This window comes from Symphalangus syndactylus, chromosome 15, assembly GCF_028878055.3.
Source record: "Symphalangus syndactylus isolate Jambi chromosome 15, NHGRI_mSymSyn1-v2.1_pri, whole genome shotgun sequence".
Taxonomy (NCBI): Eukaryota; Metazoa; Chordata; class Mammalia; order Primates; family Hylobatidae; genus Symphalangus; species Symphalangus syndactylus.
Window position 1 is genome coordinate 56565659 of NC_072437.2, and position 15604 is coordinate 56581262.

The following is a 15604-nucleotide window of genomic DNA, read 5'->3' on the forward strand; positions in this document are numbered from 1 at the left end:
TATTAAAATTAATGTTAACATGCATATGTACTTTTGTTAAATACTATTTAAATATGTTTCAATTTATACATTTTTGTCTTGTTAATATTTTTATTATGAATTATTTGTCAGTCATACTGTATTTTATGAGTGTTATGGTAGATGTTGGAACCGATGGAGCTTTGCTCCATTACAATTTACACCTATAGCCTATCTGTGGTTCAAGGATCATTGATTTAATTGGTTTTAACACCTCCCTTTTATTTTTTCAGAACATGTGCTATCTAATTTTTATTGAATTTGGGAGGTTTATGTACTGAATAATGACACCTAAGTGTGTGCATTAAAAATGTGGAGGAACTAAATTATATGTTAAAATTTTCAACTTTGGGTAATTTTGCTTACTTAAATGATAACATAAAATTTTCTGATTTCTGCAGTGACTTGATTTATAATATGTTTTTACATTTTAAAAAATCAGAATTTTTTGTCAGTTATTACAGTCATATATTAAAAAATAAAAAATGCTACTGACAGCATACACATGACTTCCATTTGCATCCCAACAAATAACTATAGGATGCAAATATAACGCATGTGTATCCCACAGGTAGAACTGGAGTGTACTAATAATCATCAATTTCATGATTTTACTTTCTTTTGTAAAAAATATTTTAAATTGTTTCTATCTTTTAGTGGCATGCTCAAGAAAGAAAATATATTTTGAAGAAAAAATAATATGAGCTTAGTTTTAATTTTACCTGAGTAGAACCAACTAGCTTATACTTTACCAAGGTCACTTTTGGGAGAAAAAATAAATGAGTTTGCCGTAAGTATAGAAAAGCTATTGAAAATTCATACCTTCACGGGATAGGTATTGCACTTTATAACTTCACTGAAATCAAACCAAAATACTTCTCCCATTTTGATAAAAATAATTTTCTCCCAGTAGAAAAGTTACAGGATAAATCTGTTCAATGTGCCAGGAAGGGATTCACGACCTGGCTTCTATTAACAGAAATGGGGTGTCTTGCAGCTATATCTCCATAAGTTGAACTGAAAAATACCTCTGTAAGTAAAGATTCAACCCAAGGGTTAGTTTTTACTGCGAGTTATAAACTTCAAGAAACTGGGTATGTAATGGAAATGCTGACACAACCTTAAAGATAGCTGCTTGAACCGAGCAACCATAATACTCCAACTCCTTTATTTCAGAAAGTGTGAGTGTTTATGTTGCCACCGGATAAAAGAATTGATGGAGAAATTACTCATGCTTGGTGAATTGCAAGGTAATAAAAGAAAATCTTGCTAAATAGAGCTTTGGGTAAAATGGAATATGAACTCAATATTCCCTACAAAACCTTTTTACAAGTTTTATGTTTTACTAGCTATGTTCTACAAATCCTGCACTTTGTGTCACTTAAAGCTCTGCATTTCATTTGCAAACACTTCACTGATGAAATAATTTATATAACAATAACGAGACCGTTCACTTTGGACTTTCAGGGAGCAAATACAACAGCAGGAAAAACAGCTTTTTAAAAAAATCATAAAAACAAGTTTTCAAGTTTTATAGTCATTTAAATTTAAGTTTCTAAAAGTGCTTTGACAATCATAGGTGCCCATGTAAAAATTTATTAATATTATGCTAAATATCAGTTTACAATTTTAGAAGAGCTATATATTTTAGAAAACATCCCATATAAGACATTAAAAATTTATAATATAAAATGTAAAACTTTTTATTTTATTTCTCTTAGAATTTTATTACTTTAAGTAAGAAAATAAAACTTGTTAATAAGACTTTTTTCTTAATTTATGAGTAAACACAGTACAAGGCTTTTCAGTGTGGTGTTTAAATGTCAGAAATGAATTATTCTCTTTACAGGATTATTACTGAGAAACTTTTGGGTAATATGTATAGAGCAAGGCTGTGGGATTGCAATACTCAATGTTACACAGTAATACTTGTTCTCAAAGATTTTAGTCTAATGGGAGAGAGACATGAAAACATGGAAAGGGATATGATAAGTTCTTTTGTAAGACTATACTTGGGATAATAAGAAACACAGCAAAGAATTAATAACAATATTGGATTTCAAGGTATCAGAAGAGGACACATAGATGAGAAAATATTTCTAATACATTTTGAAAGACAAGCAGTGATTCATCAGGTAGATGGAAAGGACATTTTGGGGGGCAAAGGTGAAGAAGAGATAAAGAGGGGAATAACATGAGTTAAAAATAGAATGAGCCATAACAGCATGTAACCATTGCAAATATATCTATGTATATGTGTACAGTGCTTGTTTATAAGGATGAGAGGAAACATTTGAAAGTAGAATAGGGTTATACCCAGAGGACTTTCAAGCTGTGTGAAGTAATTTTGTATATCTTGCTATATGAAATAAGAATAATGGTTTAAAAAAGATCTGGCGTGGGGATTCAGGCCTCTAATCCCAGCACTTTGGGAGGTCAAGTTGGGTGGATGAAACCCCATCTCTACTAAAAATACAAAAATTAGCTGAGCGTGGTAGTGCGTTGCCTGTAGTCCCAGCTACTGGGGAGGCTGAGGCAGGATAATTTCTTGAACCTGGGATGCAAAGGTTGCACTGAGCTGAGATCGTGCCACTGCACTCCAGCCTGGTGACAGAGCAAAAAATAAAAAATAAAAATAAATACAAAACTTAGCTGGGCATGGTGGTGGGTGCCAGTAATCTCAGCTACTTGGGAGGCTGAGGCAGGAGAATCGCTTGAACATGGGAGGCGGAGGTTGGAGTGAGCAGAGATCGTGCTACTGCAGTCCAGCCTGGGCAACAGAGCAAGACTCCATCTCAAAAAAAAAAATAAATAAATAAAAGAAAAAGAATAATGGTTAAAAAAAAAAAAAGTAGAACTGAAACAAAGGGAAAAAAATGGCTAAAGGCAATCTGTATTTTATAAAAATAAGGCCAACTATTTAAGAACTGAATGAAATAGACTCAAATAAAAAGTATTCAAGAGTGGCCATAGCCTAAACACATGGATTCAGGAAAATGAATAGAAAATGGAATTGATATTTTTAAATGAAAATTTTTAATATATCCTAAAAATAACATTAAGTCCTAAGTGTTTGAAAAACTATAGCCAAGATGAAGGTTGCTTTTAAATACATAGTTTCAGATTGGAATTCTATTCTGAAATGTATTAATTTATGAGGCAGGTTTCCCTTAGCAATTAATGGTTCTATTATAGGATTTTTACATTAATTAAAAGTGAAGCATATGTAGAATGCTTTGCCTGTAAGAAGTACTCGATAAATGAGCTTCTGTTTTTATTTAATGTAAACACCCACAGTGTTTTCTTTCTCTTGATTTTTTAAGTCCACTAGACAGTAGAGCAATTGCCCTTTTAAAGTGCCTGTCCTAAATGTTGGATTGAGCTGTGGCAGATGGCAGCTCAATAGCAGTCATGCAGAATATTTGCCAAATGGGACAGTCATCTGAAGAAGATGGCAGCAATAGAGTTCTTCACTGCAGGACTCAAAGACCTACTGCTACTCATCGATGACTATGGAAAGTGCCTGATGACTCTGTGTCCATAACAATACCAGTAGACATGAAACAATCTTTGCTAAAGATACTAAGAGAAGCTGACCTTCCAATTAAGAAGTTATGATTTCTCCCCCCTCTTTCTTTGTCCCTTTTTTCTCCCTCATTCCCTTCCTCTTCCTTTTTCATTCACAGTGAAATTAAGGAAGACTGAATGAGAAAATTAAAATTTAGCAGAGGAAACATTCCAATGACAATATAAGGATAACTTTTTTAGCTTCTGAAAAGATAAATGTGTAATTCTGATCTTTTGCTTTTCTAACTCTTTTCCAGAATCTTTTTGTCATGCTGCTTTGGAAATAGCTTCACTGCTTTTGTAAACTGACAGGATTTCCTGTTGGTCAAATAGTGAGTTAGAACAATACTGTCAAGTAAAGGCTAACTTCTTTTCTCAAAGTTTTAATTTAATATTTAATATTTGAACTTATTTATGGAAAAGAGTAGGACTCTAACCACTGGTGAAAATAAAATAAAAACTTATTGGTACTTTTGACTGGAAGGTTTGGGAAGTTTTCATTTGTTTTGTTGTCTTTAAACATTTAACATGTAATAACTTTTAAAGCCTTATTATTATTGTATATGTGAGTAGAATTTTATCGAGCTTTGTCAATTTCTGTGACGTCTTGAAATTATGGTGTATTAATCATAAAAATATCACTGAGAGTAGACAGAAGTTCTGAGTGTCCTTGGAATTACATAGCAGTGCAATTGTTAAAATTCTCGCTGGTGTTGAACTCAAGTGAGATAACTATGATGGGAATTAACTGGCTAGAGTAATATTTTATACATTTGAAAGGTATGAAGGAAATAGTAATTGCAAAGACTATGGAATCATATAGGTGTTGTTGGATACTATTCATGCACAATGGAAAGTCAATTAAAGGCTGACTTAATATCATGTTTGGAAACAAATGGAATTCTTTTGTAGATTATAAAGCTAATCTCATTTCTACATTCAGAGCGCTAAAGAAGTTGAGCATCAAATGTAGACATCAGACTTGAGAGTAGCAGAGCTCCAGTGATGTTAGAATCCTTCACCCAATCTAATATCTTACAGCAAAATCAAGGTCCTGATTATGAAGTAACAAGACCCTGAGAATTCAGATAAGTTCATTTGAAAATAATCAAGACTCCAGATCCTTCTCAACTCTCTTAGAGGGCTGAAGTGGCTCACTCTTCCCTATTAAACACCAGACCCTTCCCTACTCTGGCTTGAACAGGTTGTGGAGTCACTTGCCTTGAAAGAAAACATAAACTTCCTTGGAATCTATTCCCATTTTCCCTCCTGGTCATAAGATACATAACTAACACAGCCAGGCTGGGGAAATGCCAGTTTCACTAAGGAAGGAAAGGAACTAAAAGCCAACAAAAGCTACAGAACAAGCCAACATATATGGGCTAGAGCCAGGAGACTATGTATAGAAATGAGATCTGAGGTTGATGATCAAAGGGGGGTGAAACATAAAGTTGGAAATAGGAAAGTTTATTAATATAACATACTCTTCCAGGATTCTTGATTTATTACTCTAATAAAGATCCAGAGAGGAGATGAGATTTGGAAGTTTGGGGAAAGCAATGGCTTCCTCTAAATGATATAGAAATTCTAGAATAGAAAACAATGGAGTAAAGGATCAAAAGGTACAAATAATGTATCATGCTAACTGGATTTACTATGTAACCTCACAATATCCACTGTGAGACTATTATCCAGGAGAGGACTCAGAGGGCACACTACTTACTGAAGTATCAAGGAATTTTCTAAAGAAAAGGACACCAGCCTGGTTAAGAAGCTCAGTAATGAGTGTGTATTTGCAGAAAAAGGCTGATAGTAATGGATGTTATTACATAACTGGATTTCCTAATAATAAAAGGAGCGGTATATTGAAGCCACGTGGCAGCATTTAAATGTCAGAATTTAGATGGGTTCAATTATCATAACAAGTTATAAGACCACAGTGGAAACTAGGGGGAATCTACTCAAAGAAACCAGACAAGAAACAAAATATGGTGTTGCTTAGGACAAGGTAAATCAGTAGCCAAAAAAAGTACTGCTTAATTTACAAAATCAAAAGCAATCAAAGATTGATAATTAGCTAGATGAGGGAAGTCGGGTTAATAGGAACTGATTATTTCCTACTCAGCTTGAAAACTTGGACCAGATTTTAGACATGGCTAAGGGAGAAGCAATGTGCCCAGGAGGAAGGACACTACAACACCACAGTAAGTGCTTGTTGTAATGATTGTTCCAGATTCTCCCCACTCTCCCACCAAAATACCCATGGCATTTACTCATGTTACCAGACAATAGGAAATAGAAAATTACCAGACATTTTAAGGACTGTTAAAGATGGGTCCTAACTTGACATCAATTCCTGAAGACTGGAAGCATCAGGATAGTCAACTTTTAAAATCAGAACACATAAGAGCAAAATCATAAATGAAATGGTACCTATTGTATTAAATTTTTAATCTTAAATGGATAAGTGTATCAGCCACAGACTAAAGAGGTCATTATTAATAAACAAAAGAGAACTTCACCTCCCAGGTAAGCCACCTAAATCAACAGAGATGCCATCCAGTGTGAGAGGAAGGTTGAAAAATTGTTATCCTTGAGAACAATGCAGTGGAGAGAGAGAAGATGTAGATCATCCCACTAACATGCACATTATACATTTCCCCAGGATATGAGACAAAATGGAAGCTTAGAGAATCTGAACCAGGTGAGGGTGAGCTTGCTACTAGAAACATGTGAATCAAAATGAGACAAAGTGTGTACTGTAGTGGGAACCATGATGCTTCCTGCTTTATGATAAAGCCCTCATTCACACAGCTAGTATTGGTGGCTGACAACTCACAGTTCAGTCTTTCTCCTGGAATTTTCTTGTTCGAAGGTCACCTGCATTTAAAGCATGATTGGATACTAGGATACAGAGGCCCAGACCTCTTGTCTTTGTTTTGGACACCTCAGGCTTTGGGATCCGCTGAAGCCTTTGCAGTACATTTTAACTTCAATCTCTGCCAAGTCCTGCCTCCCTCACTTACAATTTTTCCCAAATGCACACCCCTAAATTTGCAATGTATAAATATTTAATTCAGAAAGTTTCTTCCAGGGACCCTAGCCTCAAATGTTCCCCAACTTAACATCAACTAAGGAGTTACATACATATATTCATGTAGATAGTAAGCATTCCTAAAGGCAATTCATGCACTTTATAAAATATTGCTTTGTATATTTTATCCCTGAATGAACAGGCAGGAAAAAGAATTTTAAAAAAGGGACTCATAAAATAATACTACAGAGATATGAGAATGAGAAAACATACAAAGATTCAGAAGATAATATTAATGAAGTTATTTGTAATCAAAATCATAAGACATTTTAGAAAGTTGCTTGACTTATTGTAAAAAGCATGCATTTATTTTAACTCGAAAGGAAAATTCAATAAAATATACAAATTAAAGATCAAAGAAATGTTTTTTTCATCTTCCATGGCTTGCAAAAATAATAAGACTTCTGTAGAAAAAAGCATCACAAAGCTAGTTATATCTGGATAATCTCATCTTTTCTTGAAACTTCAACACATGCTTATCTTGATGAGTACCAAATCAATTTATCTTGCCTACACCTCCACCTGAGCTTCAAAATTTAATACACAATTTTTTACCTTATATCTCTATCTAAATATCGAGTAGGCATCTCAAAATCAATATTTACAAAACCAAATTATTTCTTCATCATTATTTTTGCCTCCCCCTCCATTCTAAACTGCATTTCTTCTCTTTAAATTTTATATTGGTTGACACCAAAACATAGAGCTGCTGTCAAAGTTTGAATCTTATTCTTGGCTTTGGGCTCTGTCTCATTTTCCACGTCTTATTATTCTTCAAGTCCAGCCAATTGGCCTTCATTAATGTTTCTCTTTCCTTCTCTTTTTTACATTATGAGGCGTTATAGCCTCTTATTATCCTTAAACTAAACTTCTGTAATAGCATGCTTAGTTGGATCCTTGCTTCTCATTCTTCATCCACCATAAATCTTTTACATAAATAGCACCAGCATGAGATTTTACCTTGATGAAATTGTTTAATGACCCTCTGTTGCCTGTAGAATTAACAAACTCCTTAGTATGCCACACATAATCCTTTATTATCTAGCGCCTGACTACTGTTTCATCCCCATTTCTCACGAGTCTCTTATGTGGTATTATTTACAGTTCATGCTTTGAATCATACAACAACTTTTCCATCTGGCTTCAAAATTCAACTCAGGCATTCTCTAATCCACCAGACACAAAACCTGTAAACGTACCAAAAATCAGTGTTTGCATCTATTTTTTCTCCTTCATTCTTATAACATTGAAAGCAGTTCCTCCTCCAACAAATCTCAACACCTTTAATATGCTGTATGGATTTTATTCATTTTGAAGATAATCCATTCAAATATGAACAGAAAATGATAAATTACATTATTTTAAAGTGTTTTAGGTGACAAAAAGCTGGCTCCCTAAAAGTCTCTGATATCTTCTATTTTAGTCCAAACTGTTTTCTGAAACTCAAATCATAAAATCATAATAACATTCTCCCAAAGTTATCCTGATTGACTTATTTTTTTTATGTGAAACCTGTGAAGGTTAGGTATGTAGGTAAACTTGTGTCACTGGGGTTTGTGGTACAAAATATTTTATCACCCATATATTAAGCCCAGTACCCAATAATTATTTTTTCTGCTCCTCCTAACCTCCATCCTCAAGAAGACTCCAGTGTCTATTGTTTCTTTCTTTATATTCATAAGTTCTTATCATTAAGCTCCCACTTATAAATGAGAACATGCGTTAACAGACAACATAAAGAATGGAAGAAATATTTGTAAACTATGCATCTGACAAAGGTCTAATATCCAGCATCTATAAGGAACTTGAACACATTTACAAGGGAAAAACAAACAACTCTATTAAAACGTGGACGTACATGAGGCCAACAAGTATGTGGAAAAAAAAGAAAAAAACCTCAACATCACTGATTACTAGTGAAATGCTAATCAAAAACACAAGGATATCAGTTGGAATGGCTATTACTAAAAAGTCAAAAAATTACAGAGGCTGACGACATTGTGGAGAAAAGGGAACACCTGTACATTGTTGATGAGAGTGTAAATTAGTTCAATCATTGTGGAAGGCAGTATAGTAATTCCTCAAAGACCAAAAGCAGAACTACCATTTAAGCCAGCAATCCCATTACTGGGTATGTACCCAAAGGAATATGAATCATTGTATGATAAAGGCACATGCATACAAATGTTCATTGCAGCACTATTTACAATAGCAAAGTCATGGAATCAACCTAAATGCCCAACAATGACAGATTGGATAAAGAAAATATTCTACATATACACCATTAAATACTATGCAGCCATAAAAACAAATGAGATCATGTCTTTTGTGGGAACATGGATGGAGCTGGAGGCTATTATCCTTAGCAAACTAACGCAAGAACAGAAAACCAAATATACTTTAACTTTGAAACAAAGACAATAACAGCACTTCACTGAAATAAGACCCCTTCCTGGCTGGGGACTAGACTGCCTTTATAGGACTAACAAATTAGCTGCAAGATGAGAAATTATGGTTTAAGAGTCATGCAGCTGAAGGCTGCAAGATTCCAAACCTCCCAGTCCTAAGGATAACATCACTATTGTAAAAGCTAAGATTAATACTTGAGAAATTTTTTAGACCTTCCACTTGATGGATCAGCTGGCAGAACCTAGATAGATAAACTGGCCTATCTGGTCTTGTGGCTCCCACCCAGGAAGTGACTTAGTGCAAGAGGATAGTTTCAACTCCCTGTGGTTTCATCTCCGACCAGACTAATCAGCACTCCCCACTTTCTGATCCCCTACCTGATCCCCACGTTTTCGGGAAGACTGATTTGAGTAATAATAAAACTCCAGCCTCCTGTACACTTGGCTTTGCATACATTACATTCTTTCTCCATTGCAATTTGCCTGTCTTGATAAATCAGCTCAGTCTAGGCAGCGGGTAAGAAGAACCTGTCGAGTGGTTATACTTTCACTCATATATATCTACTGCTTGATTCATATATATCTACTACTTGATACTATATATCAAGTCTCCTCTTCAAAGAGGCATCGACATTCAGTGCTTCCACTTCCTCACCTTCCTCTACCACTCTTGTCAACACCAGACTTGCATACGTGTAATTTTTACTTGCATATTTAACATGCAACTTAATCTTGACATCTCAAATATGAATTACTGATTTTAGCTTTCAAACCTGCCTCACTACTGCTTTCCATATTTTAGAGATGACAACTCCTCTCTCCAATTGCTCAGGCCAAAAATATTGATTGCATTTTGGTCCTCTTTCTTTGTCTCATATTCTGTATCTAATCCATCAGCTAATTCTATTTTCTTTACGAAAATACATCTAGAACTCTGCCATTTTTTTTGTCAGTTCTATTGTAAAGACTCAGATGTGAAACACAATTTCTTTTGTCTGGATTAAGTAATTTTCTAACTCAGGGGATTGGTAATGTTTTCTCTAAAGGGTCAGATATTTTACATATTTTTATTAAATATTTTACTAATACATTTACTAATTTACTAATATATTTAATAATTAATATTAATACATTTTCTAACATTGTATTAGTATAGTTAGTAAATATTTTTCACATTGAGGGACAAGAGGCAAAAACCAGGATATGATGTAGGTACATATAGAACAAGAGAGAAAACATTTTTATTGACAAAATTCAAATGTAATAATACTAATTGAGCACAATTCTTTAAATAACGCATGCCTAATAATGACAGAACTGGAATCTATTCCTGTTAGTATTTCTCATCATCAAGCTGATTGTCAATTTTACCTGAAAAAAAAAAAAGTTTTCATTGAATGCCTTACAAAAATAGGCAGTGGGCTAGACTGTGAAATGTATACTAGTTTTCTAGCATCTATCCTTATACCTCCAGCATCTTTTCACTACAGAACAGCTAGAGTAATCATTTTTAAAACACAAATCAAATGATGCTATTCCACTAAATCCATCTTTCTCAAGGTAAAAGCCAAATTGCTGACAATGGCCTGCAAGGTTCTAAATGATTTGGCGTTCCTATTTATTGATTGTCTTTATCTCTTACTAGTCTTCTATTACAGGTTTCAATCAGCCACATGGCCTTTCACCGTGAACCTTTTGCACTGGCGCTTCTCTCTGGCTGGAACTTTTTTTCTCCAATTGCACACATGTGACTGACTTTCTGTCCTCCATCAGTGGGCCTCCTCCTTTGATTTTCTCCTCAAGTGCCTCCTTAATGTTTCCTATCTTACTAACTAACCTCTTTAAAATAGCAGTCTGCCAACTCTTCCCCTTACACTCCTGGTCCTACTTTCCCAGCTCCACTTTTAATTTTACTTTTTCTTTTGTTTTTGTCACCTTCTAATATACTCAGTGACTAATTTATTTGTTATTTTTTTTCTTATTTGTTTTCATGAGGTGATAAAGGCTCTTCATTAGTTTTCTTCCCCAATGTTTCCCAGGTACTTAGAACAGTGCCTGGCACATGGCAGTTAGTCAATAAATATTTATTGAATGAAAAAATGTTTATATTATTCTATTTATTCAGGCTTCTTTCTGTAGCATCAAAACTACTCTCACTGAGACCATCAATTAACTTTCATAAAGTCAATTTATTCCTTCTCCTAGAAAATCAATTTTAGAAATAGTCTGGATCACTGGTTTTATAACCTCCTTACTCTCCAAGTTTTTTTTTTTGTCTAATTTCCTCCAATCTCTGAGCATATATCTCTGAAGCATAAGCATTAATTTTTTCTAAATTATATAAAGATATGTATGTAGATTTGTATATTTATATAGCTTTGTCTATTTTTATGTGTGTATACATTTTATATATGTGTATATCTCCCTTATCACAGGAGCCTGAATCATCTGTCTCCTGACTAACTCATACCCTCCTCTCATGTTTTTGCTTCTTCAGCACCATGCTGCAGTCATACTTTCAAACATTGGCTATTGATTCAATAAATACTTTCCATCCTGAAAAACAGCTCTCCAAAGAATTGTTCTACATCTGGCTTTTAGCTGAGTCTTCAACAAGTAATTTCACTATTACATCAGGCTGACTGTTTCTGAATGATGATGCATTTCATAATATCAGGGCATCACATGGTTATTTTGTAAAGGCTTTCAAATTAGTTTTAAAAAGCCATATCACTTCTCTCCATATTTGTAATTAGTCTTTCCCTCATATTGATGAAGTACCACAACCTTTGCAAAAGCCAACACTTCAGCTTTCACCTGCACCCTTCCCAATGAAGCACAAGTGACAGTGTGCATAATTATGCCATATTGCTTCATGCCAGAAGTTATTGCTTCTGCAAATGATTATTATTGCTTTTTGACTGTTGAATAATACAGCTCCACAGTCCCATCCCAAGTGTCTACTATTTAAATGTATTTATGGTACTCACTATCTTAGCCTGGGTTTTTCTCCTGAACAGTGGCTGTGATAAAAATTTATGTATGAATAGTCTACTTGCAAATGTTATCCCAGAGAGCTGGCATGGAGCAGGCTGGGGAATGGAGAAAATAAAAATATTTATACATCAGCTTCTGTTTCCCATTGGGCAAGAGTCACCCACTGTTGCTCACTGTGCCTTAAATCCCCTTCGCTTCTTAGCTCTGTATATATGAGGGACAAGCATGTTTGCATAGCTGAATTGATAAGAAGACAAGAAAGTTGTGCCTGCAAGATAATCAGGTTGTGCAGACACAGCTGCTGTTCAGAGCTTGTGAGGGACTAGATACTGCTCAGTGGCTGCAATGGGATAGGGCCTAGGGGATATAACGTTGTATGTAAAAGAGAACTGATGCACTGCTTATTAAAATCTCCATTACATAATTAAGGGTTTTTTGTTTATTTTGAGACGGAGTCTCGTCCTGTCACCCAGGCTGGAGTGCAATGGCAATGGCATGATCTCGGCTCACTGCAACCTCCGCCTCCCTGGTTCAAACGAATCTCCTGCTTTAGCCTCCTGAGTAGCTGGGATTACAGGCATCCAGCTCCACTCCCGGCTAATTTTTTTTTTTTTTTTTTGTATTTTTAGTAGAAATGGGGTTTCACCATGTTGGCCAGGCTGGTCTCGAACTCCTGACCTTGTGTTCTGCCCTTCTTGGACTCCAACAGTGCTGGGATTACAGGCATGAGCCACCATGCCCAGCCAATAATTATGTGTTTTATGTGTCGTCCTGTAACTTGAAATATTTGTATGAAGCTAAGGTCTGACCTGTTCACTGCTATTGTGAGCTAGTAGTTATGTACTTAGCATAGGATATGTTACAAAAATACTTTTGCTCCATATTTTTGAAACAAAAACGAAATGAGAGAACAAAACTATTTTTACATTAAACATCTTCACTATGTTTCAAGCAATATTTTTCTGTTATAGAAAATGTATTTTTATTTCAAAAATTGCCTGATTTAACTTTTAATCATGCTAATCAACTGTCTACTTAAAGATCTAAGATGTTGAATCTTAAAGAAAATAATGCATTTTTTATAGAGTTAAGGTACACAATAATTTACTAAAGTATAAAATAGTTGCAGCTTGAAGATATACAAATACCTTATGAATATACATTTGTATCACTGATATTTTTAAATTGAAAAATTTTTTAAACTCTATCTGAGGGTTCTGATAGGTAGTAATAGTTAATAATGCATGTAGTCTTTCTGATTTTCAAGAGTTTCCCTGAGAAAAGTAAATCATGTTTCCTGAAGTATGCTGAATGTCTTTTAGCTGTTAGAGGTATGTTAATAAATTCATTTTAGGACAATTATCTTCATGTTTTTATTAAATGTCAAAATGTCTTATTTAACCTCATGACTTTACATGTAGGATACTGTCATTATTTGTACTCTTTTATGAGGTTCTGTATAATGGGATTTTGTTATGTCAATACGCTATATGACTTCTGCACTTCCACAGAATATAAAAAGCTTCACTCTACCTGTTAGTTGTCTGCTATCTACCCACAAAATGAACATTCTGCATTCTGCTGTGCAAAGTTATCAATATTTAACCAAAATTGACAGGACACTTGAAAACCAAGTGAACCAAGACTTATTACAGTAAAGCTGAAGGTCTTCTTTACATGACACACACCCCATAATAACCAGTGATCTATACAGCTATAATGTGCTTGGGTCACTCAAACAAATGGGAATACATTTTTGGCTTTCGTGGGTAGATGTATTGCTGTAACTCAAGGAGTTTGAACCAGAAAAGAAGTTAATTGCATTTGAAAAGAGCTTGAGAATTATATTCTCCTATGACCTTGTGGATTTGCACAATGAGGTATGATTTCCACAGAGATCACTACCACAAAGGAGTCCTAAAGGCTACAGTGAGTAGTAAATTTTAAATTATATAAAAGCAAAGCAGCCTGCTTTGTGCCAGTTTAGCATTCCATTAAGAAAAGCTTCTGTAAAACCTCACCTGATGTGATGGTTAATACTGAATACTGAGTGTCAACTTGATTGGATTGAAGGATACAAAGTATTGATTCTGGGTGCTGTGTCTGTGAGGGTGTTGCCAAAAGAGATTAACATTTGAGTCATTGGGCTGGGGAAGGCAGACCCACCCTTAATCTGGTGGGCACTATCTAATCAGCTGCCAAAGAATATAAAGCAGGCAGAAAAACGTGAAGAGAACAGACTGACAAAGCCTCCCAGCCTACATCTTTCTCCTGTGCTGTATGCTTCCTGCCCTCGAACATCGGACTTCAAGTTCTTCAATTTTAGGACTCGGACTGGCTCTCCTTGCTCCTCAGCTTGCAGACAGCCTATTGTGGGACCTTGTGATCATGTGAGTTAATACTTAATAAACTCATATATATCTATATATGTAATAAACTCCTCTCTATATATATATTTAGGGGAATATATATATTATATATTATACATATTATATACTATATAATATAATACACATTATACATAATGTGTATTATATTATATAGTATATAATATGTATAATATATAATATATATATTCCCCTAAATATATATCTCCTTTTAGTTCTTTCCCTCCAGAGAACCCTGACTAATACACTTGTCTTGTAAGCATAGATTTCCAGAAGAAAAACAGTATGAGCATGAGTAGGGTTAATTAAAAAAATGTGATGTCAAGCAAAGGATATGGTTGTTATCCTGGGCACTAGTTTTAAAAAGAAAATATAAACATACTCAAAAATTTCAAGGCTAATTTTGCAACTGAAAATAAAGAATCATATGCTAAATAATTTACAACCTAAAATGAGCTCATTTACTTTTAACATATTTGTTTATTGTTTAATTCAGTCAGTTACCTTTTTTAAAGAAAAGTAATTTATATATTTTTTTCTTTCATTTCAAAAAAGTACAGGGGTCCGCCAGGAGGGACTAGTGCCAATTTAAGACAGATTAAGTTCCTGCCCTGTGGCTTTCTTCTGCTGTTGTTTCTTCCTTGGATTGCCACTGCATAGTTTTGTGTTTACATTTGCTTCTAACTTTATCATTTAAAAAAACCCTAAACTTCCAAACTGATATATTGAGCTTTGATGTATTCCTCCATTCCTGGATGAGTTTGCCCTTCTAGTTTTAACAAATTCTTGGTTTCAGATAAGCAAAACCAACCAACAAACCGACCCAAAAGCACACAAACAAACAACAAAACATCATCCCTATAGTGCTAGCTGAAGCTACAGAGATCTACCACGTGTCACTCTCCCCAAAACAGGGGCACTTTCTGGCATCAATTATCAGGTTTTCACTATGTGCCTTGCAGTAAGATTTGTATTCATCTTACCTATAAATCAACTGCAAAAGCCAAAATATATTGGCTATACAACTGTATTATTTTACAGACTTAAAAACCTGATTAATTTAATGGAATATCATTGTCAAGGCAATGATAAAAATAATTGTTTTGCCTCTTATGTGACAGAAAAAATAAACT